The sequence below is a fragment of the Solanum stenotomum genome, chromosome 5, assembly GCF_019186545.1.
Source record: "Solanum stenotomum isolate F172 chromosome 5, ASM1918654v1, whole genome shotgun sequence".
In the NCBI taxonomy this organism is placed as follows: domain Eukaryota; kingdom Viridiplantae; phylum Streptophyta; class Magnoliopsida; order Solanales; family Solanaceae; genus Solanum; species Solanum stenotomum.
The window spans coordinates 27,576,681-27,600,492 of NC_064286.1; the positions used below are offsets into that span (position 1 = coordinate 27,576,681).

The window sequence follows — 23,812 nt, forward strand, 5'->3', positions numbered from 1 at the left end:
AAAAACTTTCTCTCGAATAATTTACCCCGAATCAAATTGATTTCTCTCGAACACCAATAAGCAACAATTAAGAACCACCTATGCTTTAGTCCATTCACACTCTAGAGGTGAATGTATTGAAAAGAGTTTAGGATTCACTCTCTCGAGCTGAACTCATGACAACCCAATACCCACAGACCATCAAATCAGGAATTTTGGTTTTCAAGTGTAACACCATGTATTCTACGTGTATTAGTTCTATTTATATGATGCTTATAAATTGCCTTGTGTTATAGTTATGGACTCGGTTTTCTATGCGACTAGTGACAATAGAATAGGTTTAAAGTGAACTATCTGTGGATTTTGATGCAACCCGATTAATTTGACGTCGATAGAAGTAATTAAACCTCAGATCATAAGGTGGTATTTGAGTCTGAAGTTTAAAGTGACATAGTGTATATAAGTTTAAATTCAGTTAAAGGTAATAAGGCCTAGAAATGGAATAAAATATTGAGGTGCTTGCTTGACTTAAGTAAGGTAGTAGGTGACAAGTAGGTGCATCACCTACTTTGACTTATTGACCAGCCCAAAGGACCAAGTAGGTGCATCACCTACTAAGACTCATTTGACCATGTTATTGGGCCAAGTACACTACACCTACTTGCATTAATCTTGCCCAAGTTGAATAGAAGAATAAATGGACAACCAATGCCCAATCTTTCCAAGCCCACAACAAATAATTTCAAGGGAAAAGTAGGTGCATCACATACTTAAATGTGTGGAGTAAATTAAAGACACATGTTGGCTGCAAATGAAGTACAGGAAAGGTGGCAAAAGAGAACCTATTAAGGCCAAAAACTGATACAAATATCTCATTTTCCTCTTATCCAAATTTTAAGCTCTCAAGTTCATATATTTCTCTGTCTCAAGATGAAACAACCTACCAATATTCCCACTAGGGTTCTAATTATTTTTCATCTTGTTTCTTCCAAAGCAGCCGCAAGATCACCTTCTCTTCTCTATTGTTTCAAGTATATTGGACAATTCTTCAAGGGGAGTGAACTAGAGATAGCTATATGTGTTGGCAGCCAAGGTTCTGCCACTCTCTTCCAAAGATTAAATGAAGGTTACAAAAACAATAATTCTAGGAGAATAACAAATTTAGATAACCAAGGTAAGGGCACTGCCACAACCTCTAATTATTAGTTTATTTGAGAATTCTAGATTTACTTGTTTATTGAAATTCATGGGATAGTGATTGAAAACCATAAATTCAAGTCTTTTTATTATTTTTTATAGTTGAGGATTGTTGTTGTATTGATTTGTTTATAGGAGGTCATGGATGTACTTAGAGAATTATTGCGGAAAGTTGTAGGGTGTATATTTACAACCTATGGTGATGCACCATTGAATTAAAGTTTTGGTAATCTTACAGCCCGTTCCATGGGAAGGTTGTTTCAGGTAAATAACTATAACAGACAGAATTTGTGACGGGAAACAATCAATTAGAAGGATTATGGGATGGCTTCCTGGCTACTGTTTTGATGAGTTGAAATATCTCGAGTTGGTTGGTAAGCTGCTAATATTAGCATTAATGATTGGTTGTTGTAGATGAAGACTATGATGTTAAAGAACAGGTACACACTTCGTAAGCTATATGATTGGGAATTGAGGTATATAAGGCTATTCAATTTCCTATTTCTTTGGCATGAATCTAACTCTTGTATTACAATGTAATCTTTCTAAGTGCCCTTGGTAGTGATTGGTACATAGTTGCAGTTCCTACTCCTTCGAGCATCAAAGTGAGTAATCTAATATAAGTTTATTACTAAATGTACATTCTTACTCTGCCAAGTATAATGCTTACAGGGTTTAAACTTCATTGTCAAAGTACCCTTGGCATGTATTCCCCTTATACAAATCAAAATGATCCTAGATTACACATGGTACATATGTACAGGTGTTGGATATACGATCTGCCCATATCTTGCCAACTTTCTTCAATTGTCTATTCCATCATATATGTCATCTTTGCACACGTTCATATGTTCCCTTTATTGGTTATTACTCCCATTGTGCTAGACTATAATGTTTCACAGGATCTCTACTTTCTCTATTATACATTTTATATGTACTTGCTTGGAATATGTATCCGCCGTTAAGTTGAATCTGCCCATGTTCTCGCTTGGTTCCACATTCATGTATACCTTGTATTTGATATTACTTAGTGACTATTTTGGCTATCATATAGAATTCAAATTTCTTGGTTGAATGTTAAATGTCTTCACTTGATCTATATGTACTTCAATTTGAGATCTCAAAATGCTTACTAAGTCATATATGCTCCTAAGTATTACACGTTCAAGTCACATTTGCTTCCCATGTCATTGTTATTATCATAAGTCCATATTCATATGTCCTCTACTACTGGTCCATAGTTCCAAATCTCAACAATGATTATGACCACCAAAACAATAATCTCGAAAGAGTTATGATCATCAAAAGAGCAATCTCGAAAGAGTTATGAACATCAAAACGACTTTCTCAAATATTAAAGATTCTAAGTGAGGCAATCTGTATAATTATGGGTGGCAGCCCAGGGGCAAATGCCTACCATGGGTCGATCCCAATTGGTATAGAAGGGTGGTAGATTAGGGGCTAAAGCCTAGCATGGGCCGATCCCAATGGGTATAGAGGGTGGCAGATCAGGGATGAAAGCCTCGCCTAGCATGGGTCGATCCCAATTGGTGGAATTATGAGGAAGGCATCCTAGGGTTAAAATGCCTAGCGTGGGTCATCTTCTTCTACCACTGATCAGGTGGTCATTTGTATCATATGTCTTATAAATATTATAATGCACAAAAAAGTGAAGAAAAGAATGTAACATACACGATTCCACAAGTATTAGCAGAGGTGGTCTCTAATCTTTATCTATTGGTATTTGGTTTCACTTGAGCTCTCATTTTACATATGGTTGTATTATGCCTTACATATTCAGTACATTCTTTCATACTGACGTCCCTTATTGGGAATGCTCAATTTCATGTTGCAAATATGTACTCAACTAGTAGATCTCCCCAATAGAAGCCCATGATACTTAGCGGTTGTTGGTGAGCTCCAAGTTGATTCAGGGCTTTGCCGAGTCTTTACTATGCGTATTTTCATAGTGGTACAATCATGGATTCCAGTAGAGACTTTGTGGACATTCTAAATCTATCATTTGTATTCATAGTTTTCACTAGTCACATGTATCAGTTCAGCTAGTCAACATGTGTTATATATGAAGCTTCTCATTAGTAAATCTATATGCATAGTAGTTTATTTTCTTATCATAGGTCACTTGTAAAGCATGTGTTCATATGGTACTTGTCTGCCTCACCTAGGGTTGGGGTGTGGCAAAAGTGGTATCAGAGCGGTTCGTACTAGGCAGTCTACAAAGTCGTATCTAGTAGAGCCTTACTTATTAATGTGTTACACGCCACATTTATAATTAGGGGGCGGCTTGGACATTTAGGAAATGTTACCTTCCTTCATAATCCATATGGTGCGATAGAGTGAAGTTAAGAAGTAAATTTTCACTTCTACTTGATCATGCTATTAATATTATGCTTATAATTGTTAAGGTTAACAGTAGATAAAATTGCTATATACAACCTATAGAAAATGATCTTAAGTAATCAAAATTTAGACTAGATTGAACTTATTTTATTCGACCATCCCACTCCATGAGGTATGTAAAGACTTTTATGTTATTTGCATTTTAAGTTGCATTTGTACCATTTGTATCACGTTGGTTCAATTGAGAAAGATATAGTATGGTTATCCATATGTTTAAAAAATGATGGGTTACCTAGTTACATATATGAGATGTAGCATTTCCAAGCACATCTTCTTAGGAGGATTTAACCAACTCTTAAGTTCTATATTTCCTCCATATTTATAGGATCTATTCCTATAGAGGACACTTGTTCTTGGTCTGTGGTATACATATAATTTTCAGTATTACACATGTACTCGAAATTGATGTTGTTGAACCAGTTTCTTTTAGTTGGAAGAAGGTAGTGGCACAATCTGATAGTTGAATGTATCAGTGCAATAGTGTTACTAAAGATACCCATAATGGGCTGACAAGGCCGAAATTCTCACCATATATCATCCCAAATATGTTAATAGTTGGCTTTGTATATGGTATATTACAACCACCCCGAGTAGGTACTATTAACATTTGTATTCTTGGTATGGTCACAAAACATAGGGATAAGTGTGTCAATTGCTGTAAATGATATATGTATGGTAGTTTCTATTTTGATCCATGTGTTGACTTTAGAGGATTAGTATGTGACTAAAGGGTAAGGTTAACAAAAGGAAAATTGATTGGTCAGACCTAAGTTGTGATTAGTCGGTTGTACATTGTGGGATTAGAGTACATGAAGCTACTAGTTTTGATTAAAAGATACTTGTAAGATAGGAAGCATGTGATAATGAAGCTTGAATGACACGGGCCGAACGAGTTATAACGGCTCACCTGGGAACAACATTGTGAACATTTTTTAGACAAAGAAGTCAATTTAGTATTGATTCAAGTCTTGATATTTGGTCTTGATAACAACAAAGAAAAAGAGGTGAATAGAAAGGTTACCTAGATAGAAGATACATGAGACTAGTTCATCCACATTATTAGTACAAAAGAGAAGTAGAGCACTATACACATGTATAGACTTCAATCAAATTGAATAGAGCTACTACAGGGCTCATTTATTAAATGCCTACAGTAATTCATCAGCCATAATCCAGTTAAGGGAGAGGAAAAATTGATCATATGTTAGTTGCTCTTATTTTATATCTTGCATGGGAAAAAAGTCGGAGCACCCTCACTTGTTATAAAAAAAAAGAGGAAATCTATTAGTATGGCCAGACCTATCTAGTCAAGCCCAAAGCGGCTAACTCTAAGACGTTATGAATAATGATATAACTTTATAGGTACCTGACATTTACATGTTTTTAGAGTTCATGTTTTATGGTGCGTTCAAGCTTCACTATTTATTTTCTATTTCTACCTTTAAAGGGCACCAGGCATTGAGCGTGATATAACACAAGCTAGTAATGAAGGCAAAGTTGACCTCAGCCTTCTACTCTAAAATATGAACTATTGAGGATTTTCTTTTTCTATCTTGACTGTAGTATTTATACTGACCTAGATGGAAGCCAAGTCCCAATATCTGAACACCTATAAGAATTCTTAGGAAATTGAAAACAGTAGATGGGGAAATCAATTGTATCTGCTTTGAGGTGAATAAGGAATATGAGTAGAACTATCCCATCCGTGACTTAACGCTTAAGATAATGTATTTTCCCTTATTATGGTAGAGTGGTTCTACATAATATCTCCTAGTTTCCAAAGACAGGTTGTTATATAATTATACATGCTGCATGTTCTATAACTTATCTATCTGTATGTCATTTGCCCTTGGTGGATTACCTTCTCAAAGGTTACCTATTGTCATAGAATACTTGCATGTAAGTGTTATCCTCTTTGGAGCACCCTGTTTATTGCTATATGTTTTAATAGGACCTTTTCCTTACATGTTATTTATTGCACTAGTTACTTTCCCATGTCAGTTGCCATATTGTGTGGGTATTGCAGGATAATTGATCATATGACCATTTCTATAAATTTACATGCCTCGTAGCCTACTTTCTTAAACATTACATGCCTTATAGCTTTTCTAGCCATGTGTCATGTGCTCACTTGCTCATATTTCATAAGTGTACTTATTGACTTGTCAGTCCACCTATCCATGTGATATAACGCACTTTCTCAATGTGATTTGTGTTCCGTAGGTCATTTTCTTATATGTCTAATTGTCATATAGTCTACTTGCTTACGTATTATATATTTCGTAGCTTTAGTACTCATGCATCATGTGCTCATACAGTCCATTTCCTACATTCCTTATAGTTCATTCGCTCACACGCTACCCCATGAACTATATGCGCGTATACACCATATATTTATGTACCTTAATACCCATATATTATGCGCTCACTTTTGTGCTAATCTGCCTATGTGGCATACCCAATGTCACTTATTTATATGTATACCATGCCCCTCTGTGTTTATTGACTTGAGTTTTGAATATTTTGGGAAAACATTTCCTTGTATCATTATGTAGTGAAGATTTTGACCAGAAAAGGTTGGGTATTTATGTAAATTTTATCACAATCATAGATAAATAACCTAGCACGATGCCTTATCCAAAGGTGTTGCATAAAACTTTAGAGTTTATATTAACAGCTATGCGTTCTTATAAGACTCACCTTTGATTAGCATCATAAGATAAAAGAGAAGGGAAAGTAGGGCCCCGATAGATTAGACCTATAATTTTGTGTCAGTTCCATATAAAAAAATTGGGAGAAGGGAAAGTAGGGCCCCGATAGCTTAACATATCATTCGAGGACGAATGATCATAAGGGGGAAGATGTAACACCCCGTATTCTACGTGTATTAGTTCGATTTATATGATGCTTATAAATTGCCTTGTGTTATAGTTATGGACTTGGTTTCTTATGCGACTAGTGACAATAGAATAGGTTTAAAGTGAATTATCTGTGGATTTTGATGCGACCCAATTAAGTTGACGTCGATGGAAGTAATTAAACTTGAGATCATAAGGTGGTATTTGAGCCTAAAGTTTAAAGTGACATAGTGTATATAAGTTTAAGTTCCGTTAAAAGTATTATGGTGTAGAAATGGAATAAAATATTGAGGTGGTTGCTTGACTTAACTAAGGTGGTAGGTAAAAAGTAGGTGCATCACCTCCTTTGATTTACTGACCAGCCCAAAGGACCAAGTAGGTGCATCACCTACTAAAACTCTTTTTGACCATGTTATTGGGCCAAGTACACTACACCTACTTGCATTAATCTGGCCCAAGTTGAATAGAAGAATAAATGGATAGTCAAGGTCCAATCTTTCCAAGCCCACAAGAAATAATTTGAATGGAAAAGTAGGTGCATCACCTACATAAATGTGTGGACTAAATAAAACACACATGTTGGCTGCAAATGAAGTACAAGAAAGGTGGCAAAACAAAACCAATTAAGGCCAAAAATCTGATACAAATATCTTATTTTCCTCTTATCCAAATTTTAAGCTCTCAAGTTTTTATATTTTTCTCTCTCAAGATGAAACAGCCACCCAATATTCCCACTAGGGTGCTAATTATTTTTCATCTTGTTTCTTCCAAAGCAGCCACAAGATCACCTTCTCTCCTCTATTGTTTCAAGTATAGTGGACAGTTCTTCAAGGGGAGTGAACTAGAGATAGCTATATGTGATGGCAGCCAAGGTTCTGTCAATCTCTTCCAAAGATTAAAAGAAGGTCACAAAAACAGTAATTGAAGGAGAATAACAGATTTAGATAACCAAGGTAAGGGCACTGCCACAACCTCTAATTATTAGTTTATTTGAGAATTCTAGACTTACTTGTTTATTGCAACTCATGGGATAGTGATTAAAACCATAAATTCAAGTCTTTTGATTATTTTTTTCAGTGTTGAGGACTGCTATTGTATTGATTTATTTATGGGAGGTCATGGATCTACTTTGAGAATGATTGCAGAAAGTTGTAGGGGGTATATTTACAATCTATGCTGATGCATCATTAAATTAAAGTTTTGGTAAGCTTAGTGCTCGTTCCATGGGATTGTTGTTTCGTGTAAATAACTATAACAGACAGAATTTGTGAAGGAAAACTATCAATTAGAAGGATTATGGGATGGCTGCCTGGCTACTTTATTGATGAGTTGAAATATCCCGAGTTGGTTGGTAAGTTGCTAATATTAGCCTTAATGATTGGTTGTTGTAGATGAAGATACTATGACGTTAAATGATAGGTTGACACTTCATAAGCTATACAATTGGGAATTGAGGTATGTAAGGCTATTCGATTTCCTAGTTCTTTGGCATGAATCCAACACTTGTATTCCAATGTAAGCTTTCTAAATGGCTTTGGTAGTGACTGATCTATAGTGGCAGTTCCTACTCCCTAGAGCATCAAAGTGAGTACTCTAATATGAGTTTATTACTAAATTTACAAGCTTACTCTGCCAAGTATAATGCATGCAGGGTTTAAACTTCTTTCATCGTCAAAGTACCCTTGGCAAGTATTCCCCTTATAAAAATCAAAATGATCCTAGATTACACATGGTACATATGTACAGGTGTTGGATGTACGAACTACCCATATCTTGCCAACTTGCTTCAATTATCTATCCCATCATATATGTCATCTTTGCACGTGTTCATATGTTCCATTTATTGGTTATTACTCCCATTGTGTTAGACTATAATGTTTCACAAGATCTCTACTTTCTCTATTGTACATTTTATATCTACTTGCTTGGAATATATATCCATCCTTAAGTTGAATCTGCCCACGTTCTCCCTTGGTACGACATTCATGTATACCTTGTATTTGATATTACTTAGTGACTATTTTGGCTATCATATAGAGTTCAAACTTCTTGGTTGAATGTTAAATGTCTTCACTTGATATGTGCTTCAATTTGAGATGTCAAAATGCTTAGTATGTCATATAAGTTCCTAAGTATTACACATTCATGTCACATTTGCTTCCCATGTCATTGTTATTATCGTAAGTCCATATTCATATTTCCTCTACTACTGGTCCATAGTTCCAAATCTTAACAATGATTATGACCACCAAAACAACAATCTCAAAAGAGTTATGATCATCAAAAGAGCAATCTCAAAAGAGTTATGAACATCAAAATAGCAATCTCAAATATTAAAGAATCTAAGTGAGGAAATCTATATAATTATGGGTGGCAGCCAAGGGGAAAATGCGTAGCATGGGTCGATCTCAATTGGTATAGAAGGGTGGCAGCCAAGGGGAAAATGCGTAGCATGGGTCGATCTCAATTGGTATAGAAGGGTGGCAGCTCAGGGGCAAAAGCCTAGCATGGGTCGATCCCAATTGGTATAAAGGGTGGCAGCTCAAGGGTGAAAGCCTCTCCCAGCATAGGCCGATCCCAATTTGTGGAGTTATGAGGAAAGCATCTTAAAATTCCTAGCATGGGTCATCCTCTTCTACCATTGATCAACTGGTCATTTGTATCATATGTCTTAAAAATATTATAATGCACAAAAAAGTAAAGAAAAGAATGTAACATACACGATTCCACAAGTATAAGCAGAGGTGGTCTCTAATTTTTATCTATTGGTATTTCTTTTCACTTGAGCTCTCATTTTACATATGGTTGTATTATGCCTTACATATTCAGTACATTCTTTCGTACTGACGTCCCTTATTGGGAATGCTCAATTTCATGTTGTAGGTATAGGTACTCAACTAGTAGATCTCCCCAATAGAAGTAGATGATAGTCAACAGTTGTTGGTTAGCTCCAGGTTTATTCGGGGCTTTGCTGAGTCTTTACTATGCATATTTTTATACTGGTACAATCATGGTTTCCAGTAGAGGCTTTGTGGACATTGTAAAGCTATCATTTGTATTCATAGTTTAACTTGTCACATGTTTCGGTTAAGCTAGTCAACATGTGTGGTACATGAAGCTTCTTATCAGTAAATCTATTTGCATAGTAGTTTAGTTTCTTATCATAGGTCACTTGTAAAGCATGTGTTCATATGTTACTTGTCTTCCTCACCTATGGTTGGGGTGGGACATAAAGCCTCTCTTTTGAGCAAGCTAGAAACACGAAGGTAGAGTTGCATTTGCAACTACAACACTTTAGATTAAGACAAAATTAATGAATGAAATCTCTTTTAAACAACATTTACACTATCAATATTCAATACCAACAACAAAATCAACCCATAATCGCATAATTACACCTAAAAAATTGGGGTTTTAACTAGACATCATAAAAAGGTAAGAATTGTTGCCAAATTGTGTTTCCATCAGCTGGGTAAGGTTAATTTCATCTTTACAAAGCTCTAAAATGAAGAATCTTCAATACCCACTTCAATTTCTTAAAAATGGACATCTTCAAAGCTAACGAAATATTATCTCCAAACTCAGTTCTAAACTCTAAAACTTGAAAACTAAACAGTTCTTATTCCAAAAATAAAAACTGGATACCAAACTAAGAATTTAAATATGTATTTATAGTCGCCAAAAATGTGCTACGAAGGACCATTCGGCACAATAAGTTGGGATCGCCGATCCACTCAGCGATTCACCCTTTGATCAATTCCATCGCCTTTTCGCTTTTGCCTTCAGCATCTTCAAGTTTTGTATCTTTGGGTGATATAGTACTGCATCGCGGAACCGTTTGGTGACTCGTTGACTGTTCATTTCTATGGCCCACTTGATTTTCTCCTTCAGGGCTTGGTACACTGGAACATTAGGCGAGATCATGGACATTCGGCGACCCGCACAATGGTTTTGGTGATCCTCAAGCCTTTTTTTCTTCGTTCTTTTAGCTGCGTTTTTCCTTTTTGCTCATTAGTATCCATGCTTTGTTCCTAATTCCAAATACCTGAAAATCAAGGATATACATTAGTTATTGGCATACAATATGCATTTGAGGAGACTAAATCAATTAAAATAAAGTCATAAATGAGTCCAAATCGTGGATTTATCAACACCCCCAACTTAAACTTTTGCTTGTCCTCAAGTAAAACTCAAGTCCAGCAGGTCAAAAAGAATGTCTCAAACAGTGCTACACAAGACTCAATCATGAATGCACACAAAAAGGCTCAACTTACTCATGCAAAGATCAATTGTACACTCAAAGATTCAAGTTGTGACTCACCACTATCAAAGATTCTCAAGTTCCCAATACTTGCTTCAAATCTAAGTTCAAGCTCAACAAAGAATGATTCCATATTCACACACAATGGTTAACAATCTAAAGCTCTGGATTCAAATGCAACTCTCACACTCACAAAGAGTGAGTGGGTTAAGGTGTAGGCTATTCTTCATGCATCAAGTGGGTGTCCGAGAGGAACGCATTTGAAACGGGGTAAGTTGTTCGAGAGAGAGCGTATACCCCTTAAAGTCTATCCTAGTCACAATTATTCTATGAATCTTCTATCGAAAGCATGTACCCAATAATCTAGCATAACCCGTATTCCCGTCACATCCCAAGGATCCCCTCTCATTACTTAGAAAGTGTTGTTTATTTTGTTGTTTTTTACTCACTAGTGACAAAACCCCATTGTTAATTAACATTTTTGTGTACCCTTTTAATTTACAATGTTTTTAATCGTTAATGTATTTATTATTTGTCAAAACCACTCTCTTGGGAACGATCCCAACCCTTGGTTGGGTTACTAAACTATTGTACTATCGTAGACACTTGCATCGGAAGTTGTGTCTTGACTATGCAAACATCAACGGTCCAAAAAGCTTTACACAGACCGTGAAGTCACTCGTGAAAGGGGCCTATTAGGTCTTTAGTTTTGGGGTAATTTCAAACAATTATATCTTTTAGCAGAAAATGAATTTTGTGGCCCGTTACCTACCAATTAAAGGTATTTCAGTTCTATTTCTAATGCCACCAAGTTTAACTATTTTAGAGCCTGAAGTAAAAATGTATGCTCTTCGTAGTGAAGCTGTGTCAGGTAGTGCGACATCACAACACACTAGTGTGACACTCCGGAAAATTCTAGGTTTAACTAGAGCCTAACGACGGGATGAACGTCTTGAAATGGGAGTATAGGGTTCAACGCCATGGGACTTGTGTCAAAAAGGAAGGGGCCAACTCACTACGACTTGTGAAGGTGGGTGTGGCCATGGAAATTTGGTCTCCAACTTCCCTAGCCACTGCCTCAACTTCACAGCCATCACCACTTTTCTTGGTCTTGAGCACGAACCAAGGGAGGCTCTCGTGAAGTTGCCTTAGACAAATGGCCAAGTTGGCCTCAAAGTTACAAGGCCACTGCCTCAAAATCCACGGGCGTGACCACGAGCCGTGAAGAGGCTCGTGGAGATGACTTGAGCAAGGAATTGTGAGGGCCATTTGTGGAGGCCACTCCTCATCTTCACGAGCAAGACCACGATCCGTGGTCCTTGCTACGGGCCGTGAAGATGTGTGTGACACCTGGGCAGGATCATTTAACGAAGGTCATTTTAGTCCTTTCCTATTTACGTCCAAATTAAGTGAAGGGTGTTTTGGGAATTTTACAGGGGTGGGGAGGTTTATATATGGTTTAAGTCATTTTTCATCTATTTTCAAGACCTAACTCAAACTCCAAAAATAAATTCCCAAATCCTCTCTTCTCTCACTAAGTAGTTCCTCCATTGAAGAACAAAGAAGAAGGTCAAGGTTAGGGTTCAAGTTCCAAACTCTTCACTCCAATTTCGTGGGAAAGCTTCGATTAAGGTATGGGAACCTTGATTTATGGAATACTTTCCTCTATGAATCCCTCTCAACTCAATTTCGAAAATGGGTTTAATTTTTCAAAAACTAGGGTTTTCATTCTAGTCATGGGTTCTTCGTAAAAACATTCTCATTATGTTATTTGATTGTATATTATGGATGATTTGACGTTTTAATGGTGATTTTATAGTAAAACTCCCCATGAACCCATTAACTACCCCATGACCCCAATTTCATGAATTTCAATGAAGGTATTGATGCAAGGTGATTTCTATTATGTATTGTGGTCATGTTAATTTGGTTACGAAGGCTTTCATGATTCATGTTCATGATAGTATATACTAAATATAAGTGTGAGACTTGGTTCATGACCTTGCAAGGGGTAAATTGTGAAGGATTTTTCATGATTGTAGATAGTTATTGATGAACTTATGAACTCATTTGAAAGGTGAGAATCCTATGACTATTGTGTGAATTGAAGTGTTGTTGGAAGACTAATTTCCCCTATCCCTACATATGTTTATGTATAAATTGTCAAGGATGATGTGGTTGTGTCGATTCAAGGGCTAGTTCTCATGAAAGCACTATGAATAATGAGGTGAAAATTACTCACCCTAATATATTGATTCTAAGGTGAAAGGTAGTTCTCACTTAAATGAATCTATGAGGTATTTAGTGAGTTGTATTGAACAAAGGGTAAAGTATGCCTTTACACATGTAGATACAAAGCCATAATTATTATGTATAGTGGGGAAATAATGCTTAGTATCGAGTGGATATGGACAATGAGGAAAAAAGCCCCTCTGCTAATGCAATAGGTTGGGTCATCTATGGTAAACTCATGAGATGAAAGTTCCTCCGGCAATGCAATAGGTTGAGTTCCTAGTAGCAATCTCCCTATCCCACAACTATGTGCCAAATATAGGACTTAGCTAGTGGATCCACTTAGAAGCTAAATATGATTAGTTCTACCTTCGATAAGAAAGAACGCCTTCTTTCGGTGTGGGGTTATATGACACCGGATTCCATGTATCTCACATGGTCTATGTCGGCTATGGCTAATATTCCCTAATAACAATAAGATAAAGAATATGATAGGAACTATGCTATGACTTCTTAATGGGTTTACTTGGTAGGAGTGGGGGTATGGGACTTCACTCTTACATTGCACAAGGATACTTGTTAGGATATTGTGGAATGGTGTCCTTATGGTATGATAAGATATGACTAGATGACTTTCTTTATGTTTAGTTCTGGAACTTGTATAATTCCTCATTTATGACTTTGGATTACGGTAAGCTTGAAGATTATGGTATGGAATGTGTGGCTTAAAGGAATGCTTAGTAAGGTTGGTATTATGGGATGCCAACCATACATTGCACACACATTCTTAGAGGTTGTTAAGGTATTAATATTACTATGTTATGAGTGTATTGTAACTATAGCTTGTCTTCTATGTTGAAAATGCATATTGGCTTTCCAAACTTGATAAATGCATTCATCCAAGGAAAGTGTCCTATTTAGCATATTTAATAGTTTTTATGCATGTTTCCATACTTATTGTATAAATTTGCTAACCCCTTCTTTTTTACATTATATGAGTATAGGTCCGGACGTTGATTAATCACTTCTTTCTTCAAAGTAAATCTTGGGTCGACTATTCCATAAGTTTTGGTGAGTCCTCCAATTCGAGGACCAGACCTTTATTTCAATCTTTATTTTAGTCGTACTTTATTATTTTAAGACATTCATTGATGTAATTAAGTCCTTAATTTTGTATTTCTATGTTTAGATGGTTTTTAATGAGACAAATATATTATTTCCATAATTCTTTATATATGGAATTTGAAGTTCGGCTTCTGTTTAGAAAAGTTTTAATTTTCTGCATTATTTCTTATGAAAATATGTGTAAGATTATGCTAATGGCTTGTATGTGACCCCCTTCAGGGTCAACTACGCCATGTTACCTCTAGGGGGTAACCTCGGGTCATGACAAACTTAGGTCTCGGGCATTGATTCATCACTTCTTTCTTCAATGTAATGTTTGGGTCGACTATTCCCTAACTTTTGGTGAGTCCTCCAGTTCGAGGACCCGATCTTTATTCCAATCTTCGTTATAGTAGTACTTTATTATGTTTATACTTTCATTGATGTAAAGGGTTAAGTCCCTAATTTTGTACTCCTATGTTTAGATGGTTTTAATGAGAGAAGTCTACTATTTCCATAACTCTTTATATATGGATTTTGAAGTTTGGCTTCTGTTTAGAAATGTTTTAATTGTCCGCATTACTTCTTATGACATTTTGTGTATGATTATGCTAGGGGATTGTATGCGAACTCCTTCGGGGTCAACTACGCCATGTTACTTCTAGGGGATACCTCGGGTCGTGACAAACTTGGTATCAGAGCGTAACATTTTGGGAATTATATTTACGATTAATGTCTCATGAAACCACGTCTAATAGAGTCTTGTTCATGCCTGTGAAGCGTGCCACATTATGAGTGAGAAGCTATAGATTGGTTAGGAATTTTCCCTTCTTTCAATACTCTCTATTCGTGCTTGAAATATTTGCCCTGTGATCTCCTTTCTAATCCTTTTCATACGATTATAGGAAATGAATACAAAGAGAGGGCAAGAGGAAAATGTCAATGAGGGGAATCCTCCCCAAGCTCCTTTGAATCCTCAAGTGGCTGATGAAGCAGAAGCTATGACTAACGTGGAGATTAGGACGGCTCTCCAGATCCTGACTTAGGCTTTGACGAATCAAGTCACCAGATATGCAAGAGTTCGATCGAATCTAAATGATAACAGAACTGCTTCGAAGATTAGAGATTTCACTAGAATGGATCCCCCTACCTTTTTTGGCTCCAAAGTGGATGAGGACCCATAAGGATTTCTAGATGTAATGTTGAAGGTGATTGATGCTATGGGAGTAACTAGTCATGAGAATGCAGAATTGGCCACTTACCAGTTGAAGGACGTAGCTCAGATTTGTTATGAATAGTGCAAAGGGGAGAGGACTGTGAGGGAGGACCCGATTGATCGGGAAGCATTCACATCGGCTTTCCTTGATTGGTTTTTCCCACCAGAATTGAGGGAGAGGAAGATGTAGGAATTCATCAACCTTCGCCAAGAGGGTAGGAGTGTGAAAGAATATGGCCTTAAGGTCGTGCAATTGTCTAAATATGCTCCAACCTTAGTGGCAGAGTAGAGGGCCAAGATGAATAAATTTGTTATGAGGGTATATTTTTTGGTGGTGAACGAGTGTTGTTCAACAATGCTCATTCGAAGCATTAACATTTCATGCCTTATGCTTCATGCCGAAAAAATTAAGGAACAAAAGCTCAGGCAGGCTGGTAGAAAGTGAAGAGGATAAGAGTAGATGATAGCATTTCGTCTAAGGGCAAATTTGAAGTTCAAAACAAACCCAAGTTTAAGAAGTAGTTTTCTAATAAAGGTACCACTAGTGCTTCTAATGTCAGCAAAGAGAGGGTGCCTACTCCTAAGACCCAGGGTGGTAGTGCAGGTAGTTCTTATATGGAAAGGCCTACACGTGCCAAATGTGGTAAAAAGCATGGGGGGAATCTCTTGTTGGTATGGTTGTGTGCTATGGATGTGGAAAGAAGGGACATAAACTAAAAGATTGCCCAACCCGTTTGGCCAAGGGAAGAGAGGGAAATCAAGCCCCTCCAAGTGGTTCTAATTCGGATGCTCCGAAGAAGAGTCACTTTTATGCTCTCCAGTCCTGAAATGATCAAGAGGGGCTCCCAGATGTTGTTACCGGTATGTTGCAAGTATTTTCTATTGATATTTATGCTTTGTTAGACCCTGGTGCTACTCTATAATTTGTTACACCTTTGGTAGCTATGAAATTTGATGTACTCCTCGAAACTCTAATAGAACCTTTTTCAGTTTACATCCCATTTGGTGACTCAGTGGTTGCAAAAAAGAGTCTATGGGAATTGGCCTATTTCTTTACCCCATAGAGCCACCTTGGTTGATTTGATAGAGTTAGATATGTTGGACTTTGATGTCATCTTGGGGATGGATTGGTTGCATGCTTGTTTTTCATCCATCGATTGTAGAACTCAGGTAGTAAAGTTTCACTTTCCGGATAGGCCCATTTTTGAATGGAAAGGGGGAAATTCAATTAGAGGTCGATTTATGTCATGTGTAAAGGTTTGTAAAATGATTTCTAAGGGTTGTAACTACCATATAGTACGGGTTAAGGACGTTGAGTCCGAGACTCCTCCTATAGAGTTGGTCCCCATAGTGAGGAAGTTTCCCGAGGTTTTTCCTGATGACTTGATCGGTATTCCTCTAGAACGGTGAGAATCCTATGACTGTTGTGTGAATTAAGGTGTTGTTGGAAGACTAATTTCCCCTAGCCTTACACATGTTTATAGATAAATTGTCTAGGATGAAGTGGTTGTGTTGATTGAAGGGCTAGTTCTCATGAAAGGACTATGAATAATTAGGTGAAGATTACTCACCCTAATATGTTGATTCTAAGGTGAAAGGTACTTCTCATTTAAATAAATCTATGAGCTATTTAGTGAGTTGTATTGAATGAGGGGTAAAGTATGCCTTCATACTTATAGATACAATTCCATACTAATTATGTATAATGGGGAAATAATGCTTAGTACCGAGTGGATATGGACAATGAGTAAAAAGGCCCCCTCCGTTAATGCAATAGGTTGGGTCATCTAGAGTAAACTAATGAGATGGAAGCCCCTCCGCTAATGCAATAGTTTGAGTTTCTAGTAGCAATCTCCCTATCCCACAACTATGTTCCAAACATAGGACTTAGTTAGTGGATCCACTTAGAAGCTAAATATGATTAGTTCTACCTTCGGCAAGTAAGAACGCCTTCTTTCGGCGTGGGGTTATATGACACCGAATTCCATGTAACTCACATGGTCTATGTCGGCTATGGCTAATATTACCTAATAAAAATAAGATAATGAATTTGATAGGAACTATACTATGACTTCTTAATGGGTTTACTTGGAGGACTAGGGCCATGAGACTTCACTCTTACATTGCGTACAGAGACTTGTTAGGATGTTGTGGAATGGTTTCCTTATGGTATGATAAGCTATGACTAGGTGAGTTTCTTTATGTTTAGTTCTAGAACTTGTATAATTCCTCATTTATGACCTTGGATTATGGTAAGCTTGAAGATTATTGTAATAAATGTGTGACTTCAAGGAATTCTTAGTAAGGTTGGTCTTATGGGATGCCAACCATACATTGCATACGCATTCTTAGAAGGTTCTAAGGTATTGATATTACTATGTTATGAGTGTATTGTGCCTATAGCATGTCTTCTATGTTGAAAATGCATATTGGCTTTCCAAATTTGAAAAATGCATACTTCCAAGAAAAATGTCCTATATTTAGCATATTTAAATGTTTTTATGCATTTTTCCATACTTAGTGCATAATTGTGCTAACCCCTTCTTTTCTACATTCTATGAGTATAGGTCCCGGGCGTTGATTCATCACATCTTTCTTCAAAGTAAAGCTTGGGTCGACTATTCCCTATGTTTTGGTGAGTTCTCTAGTTCGAGGACTAGATCTTTATTATGTTAAGACTTTCATTTATGTAAAGGGTTAAGTCCCTAATTTCATACTCCTATGTTTAGATGGATTTTAATGAGACAAGTATAGTATTTCCATAACTCTTTATCTATGGAATTTGAAGTTTGTCTTCTGTTTAGAAACGTTTTCATTTTTCGCATTATTTTGTATGACATTATGAGTATGAATATGCTAAGGGATTGTATGCGACCCCCTTCGGGGTCAACTATGCCATGTTACATCTATGGGGTAACCTCGGGTGGTGACAACTAGACGGGCCGTAATGATCTAGTCTGCCCGTGAAGCCTTAATGATATAGCACTTGTACAGAATTCAATCTTCTTATAAAAAGGAAAACATAAAAGGGTTTGTTGACAACCACATATATTATTGATAGGCTACACAAACATTTAAAAAGTTTCTGGTTTATTCTAATCTCGATAGTTCAAATGAGCATAAAGCAATAAGTTCCAACTCCTATTGAATTCTATATGTGTCAAATGAGTAAGTGATGAGCAAGAATTCAAGGCTCTATTGATGATACCATCAATTGGGTGAGACTATGAAGTGTTTGTTACTAAGGAATGAGACTCGATGATGAAATTGGAAGTGTAGTAGGGGTCATGTTTTAGGAAGAAGGCAATTTTAGAGTGGTTTGTGGAAAGACATACAAAATATGTTATGCAATCTTACCCTACATTTATGTAAGAGGTTGTTTCCAATGCTCAACCACTCGACCTCCTTGTCACGTGGCAAAAACCCTACCAATCACACCAATTCTTCTACTACATCCCTGGAAGAAGTAATTAAATTAAATACACATAACATAAAATATTATTATTCCTTCATAATGATGCAGAACATTCCATTTGATGTACTCATATTGAATAATATTATTATCTTCTACTGAAAATAAACAATCAATATTGAAAGAGCAAAAACGCAATACATTTAAAGGTTAGTGCAGTTAAAACATATTCAAGTTGACATTTAGGAGTATTTATCATAGGAACTACTTATCAATGCCGGTGGAAATTTCTATCCGTGTAGATATTCCCTACTAGTATGACATACCATCATATCCTTCATTTCAAAAGTTGAACAAACCATTATTATTTTTCATATTAGCGTATTTACATCATGAAGACATCAAGAGGTAATGAAATGCCATAAACAGTATACCTATGCATAGAAAGTAAGATTACTCGAGGGTTGTTCCAAAACAACTTTTGAGTGCTATTTCCATAATGGACATCCCAATCAACAATTAAAATTTTCTTAATCCCCAAATCAGGCTGCTAGGGAATTACTTGGATAATATGTAAAACCTTTGATTTGATTCACAAAACAGATTTAGAAAATTGATTTGTGTTATAGGTGGGAACCTTTGGGGAATTTAGAACAGAAAAGAACCCCAGAAATTTTTTGGCAAGGGTTTTGTTTCCGTTAAGGCCGCTAAGGCGGGATTTTTCCCACCAAGGCGAGTCCGCCAGTGTTGGATCCCTCCCGCTAGAGCGGGATAGGGTGAGACAGAATCTCAGCCCTATCTCCCCTATTTTTCCTAGATCACTAGGGGTGTTAATTACTCTACAAGTCTTAGCCCGAAATCATTTTAAAAGCTCTTATTTATAAATTCCTCTTATTTCATTTATCTATGTTTTTCTTTAATTTTCCGCATGTTTTAACTATTGGGATATGAGGGTTCTCCTACTTATGTGTTAGAGTAGGTGCCCGCACGGCCCAGTGAGTTGGGTCGTGACACTTGCATTGATACAACATCACAAAGCACGTAATCATGGTAACTTTCAATGTTGAACTTTATCAACACTTTGTAGGTCACCTTGATTTCACCATATTCATTGAGCCATTGCAATCTGTAAGGTCTTGGATGCCTTCTTGTTGGAAGTTTTAGTTGTTCCACCATAGATACACAAGCAACATCTACACAACTTCCACTATCAGTGATAAATAAACATAATTGCTCTTGAATTGTACGCCAATTATGAACAAGATCTCCCCTCGCTAAAAAACTCATACTTCTCATTATAATAAGAAAAAGTTTTCATTCATAATTTATTTATTATCCATCCGCTTCTGTCATAAACTCATTATTACAATCATCCTTGCTATAATAATTCTTTGATTCATCTTCCTTTTGGTAACCACAATCCTTCAGTGCGATGATAGTTCTTCTATTAGGACATTCAATTGATTTATGTCCATATCCTTGACATTTAAAATTCTTTATTTTAAAAGGAGTTCCAAGATTAGATTTGTTACCTTTTTCCTTGTACTCCAACTTTTGTTTGCCTTTGTCAAACTTAGACTTGAAGTATGTGTTTGCACCTTTGGATTTGTCCCTAGTAGGACATGGTTTCCAAACTTCATTATTTTTATCCCATGAAGAAGAAGTAGAAGATTGCACTGTTGATTTGTTTTCCTTTGGATATCCCTCCGCCTTGAGTGTCATTTGATAAGCTTCATATAAAGAAGGAATATGATGCAAATCTAATGGTTGCCTTATCTCTTTATTTATGCCTGATAAACAACAAACGTTCATGAAAATTTGACTTGTTCAAAAATTTGAAACACAAATATCTCTCATTAATCTTTTCATATCATTCAAACTTGTAGCAAAAATTCTATTCACTAAAGCATCTCTTACAATTTTATCTCACAATGTAGAAGAAAACCCCTTCAGGAGAAATATAGCATAATTTAATTTTTTAACATCACTCACATAGTTGAGATTCTATTTCCTTTCAATCTTCACTATATAATCAAGGTATACATTTGGATAACTACTTCGTTTGAAAAATTGAAGTGTAAACTTGATGTTGTTGAATTCTTGATCTTCGTCATCATGCTTTCTATTGTGTTCTCTACCATAAACAAGATCCAAAATTCCATTTCTCATGTACTTCATCTCTAATATAACTCTTTAGTGAGCTTGATCATCTACTTTATTTTCATAATTATCACCATCAAAATAATCGTGCTCCTCAAGGTTGGGCTCTCATTTGAGGTCTAATGGCTTGTGGTGAAAGATTTTCTTATTGATTTCCCCCTTTTGGAAGTATTCATTGATTGCAAACCTTCGTTTGTACTGACGCCTCAAGAGATATGGTATCTTGCATAGTTAATTCTGATGAAATTGCATCAAGAGGCGTCTTACTTGATCCCTCATGATGTTGACCAATAGGATTGAAAATATCAAGTGGTTGCTTTGCAATTTCTTGAGTTATCACTCTTCTATCCACATCTTCCAATTTTCCCTTCATATCTCTCACTTCTTCCGGTATTTGTGAAAGCATTGTTTCTGTATTGCTATAGGTTCTCCTTTCTAATTGAGCAATTGTACTTACCAAAATAAACAAAGAGTAAGTAGAAAATGTTCCTCACCACTCACTCAATGAATGTATTCCTTTTGTTTGTCACTCGCACTCGTGTATCACTCTATGGCCAAAGGCTTTTAAGGCCATCCTTGAATAAACTCATTTCACTGTTGGGTTTTACCACTATTGAATAACCCAAATTTCATATTTGATTCTGTCTAATAATTTCAAAGTGGTACTACTTCTTCGGGATGGACAGAAGTTTATGTAAATCAAGAAAGGACAAGGAAACAAATAAGTATTCAACGAAATAAAAACGAAAATAAATCATTTGACACAAACAAGAACTAGTTTAACAATATGTATAAACTAATACTCAAAGTAAAATAGGTAGAGTTAACAAAAAAAGTAGGGAAAACAAACTGGAATGCTATATTTAAGTGCAGAAGAATTGATTGTTGACTAAAGTGGCCAATTTAGTAATTGCATGAGATTTTGGCTATTTTTGAAATTTTCGTATTCATATTCTTCTCCAAGAGAAGTGTCAATTTATTTACTTTGAATTAATCTTCATGAATTCTCAATTAATTGGACTCAAATTTTAGATATTACTTCTCCACAACTATATCAACAAGTTTTTGCAATCAATTTCTTCAAATAAGGATCATATAAATAATAACCATTTTCAAGTTTCATCTTCAAAGATTAAATCCTAACAATGACATCTAAATTTTTAACCAATGTATTCTTTGGTTTTCTGGTAAGAAACAATAATATGTAGCTCAAAGAAATAAAAAAAACTCTATAAAATTCAAACAATCAAAATATGTAATGGTGACACGAATGAAAACACCACTTAATTGTGAAATTGTAGCACCTAATCTATTAGAGTCCTCAATAAGGTAGCAACCTTAAATGCAAATCCTTCTATAGACCCTGTGGATAAACCTTTGAGGATCCTTTTCCACTTTGAAGTCATAAAATTCCGGAGGGTTTACCCTTGCAAAATCCCTAACTCTTGAAGATGCCGAATTCATATTGGGATTTACAAGAGCTACAACCTCTCTATTGGATTGAGTCGCCAAAGCTTGAGCCAACATTTGAAAAGTCGACCTAACCTCCACATTTATCATATTCTTAGCCAAAGGATCAATCGAAGCTTGAGGAGCTTGAGGAAGAGATCCTTGATTCACATTGTCACCCTCCATCCTTCTAGCATTAGCCCGTCTAGCATTGATCTCCTGAAGAACATAGGGCAAGGATTAGGAGAGTGATTTTATAGAGTTAAACTCTATGGCACAACTTAGAGTAATGAAGAAGTGAAGTTTCCTAATCATGTTGTAGCCTTTTATTCATAAATATGGCACACTTCACACTTATGAACAAATCTCTACTAGACGTGACTTATGAGACCTCATCCTAGGACCATTATAAACCTTGTTCTTTGATACCAAGTTAGTCGTGACCTAGGGATACCCCCAAGATGTAACAAGGCGTATAAAACCCCGAAGGACTCCATACTAGTCACTTAGTCCTCATAACATAAGAAATAAACAATAAGAGTAAAACGTATATCAATTCTCAAAAGATATTTCATAAAAGAAAGCGGAAGTGTAGACACTTTGTCGCATCTATTACAATAGTGAATGAAATAGGGCCTTGCCCATACAACATGCCCAAAAGGGAAAGTACATGAAAGAAACTAAACATAAGAAATTCGTCCTCGAACCATGAGGACTCACCAAGCTCGAGAACAATCAAATACAAGCTCTAGCCACACGAATGATCACCTCTAGTGCCGGACCCTGCAGTTGGGAAAAATGTAGGCAATGTAGGTGTTAGTACAAAAATACACCAAGTATGGTACCAATGCATAAAAACACTAGAAACATGCAAACTGGAATTTATCAAGTGTAAACATCATTATAGAGATAGTTGGAAAAAATAAGTCATACGATCATCTTCAATGCAAGCCAGCAACATCTTTAAAGCCATTGAACACTTACGGGATACTTCTTCAAGCATGCCTTAGTTCATTATCAAACTTCTTATTAATGTAGGGATAAGCCTTAACTGACATGACACCACTTGAGCTTTAACATGGAATTCGGTGGCTCCCACACTGAAAAGGGTTGTCCTACTAGCCTAAGGTAGAACCGGTAACTCTTAGCTTAGGTAAATCCACTAGCTAAATATCCTATGAGGGAATGTAGTTTATGGGATAAGAATATTGTTACTAGAAACCTGGCTTGTCTAGGGGAGAGCTTCCATCTCAAGAGATTGCTTTTAGAAACCCAACCTTACTACGGGAAAGCTTCCATCTCACACAATATCCACACGGTGCTAAGCATTAAATTCCTATGGAGTAGTTTAAATCTTTATTAACATCATTACTCTTTAAAGGGTGAACTTGGCCTACCGATTCAAGTTACGTTATTAAAATATCTCTTCTTAATTACTCATGAAAGGGTGCATTTGGCCTAACAATTCAAGGTACATTATTATGTGAGAAAACATTTCACATCATGTTCATTATGAGTTCATA

The 23,812-nt window shown here is 36.3% G+C and overlaps 1 pseudogene; it reads left to right on the top strand.

Moving 5' to 3' along the window:
* LOC125863834 (uncharacterized) overlaps positions 1 to 23,812 on the top strand; it is a 140,451-nt pseudogene that overhangs the window by 64,991 nt on the left and 51,648 nt on the right.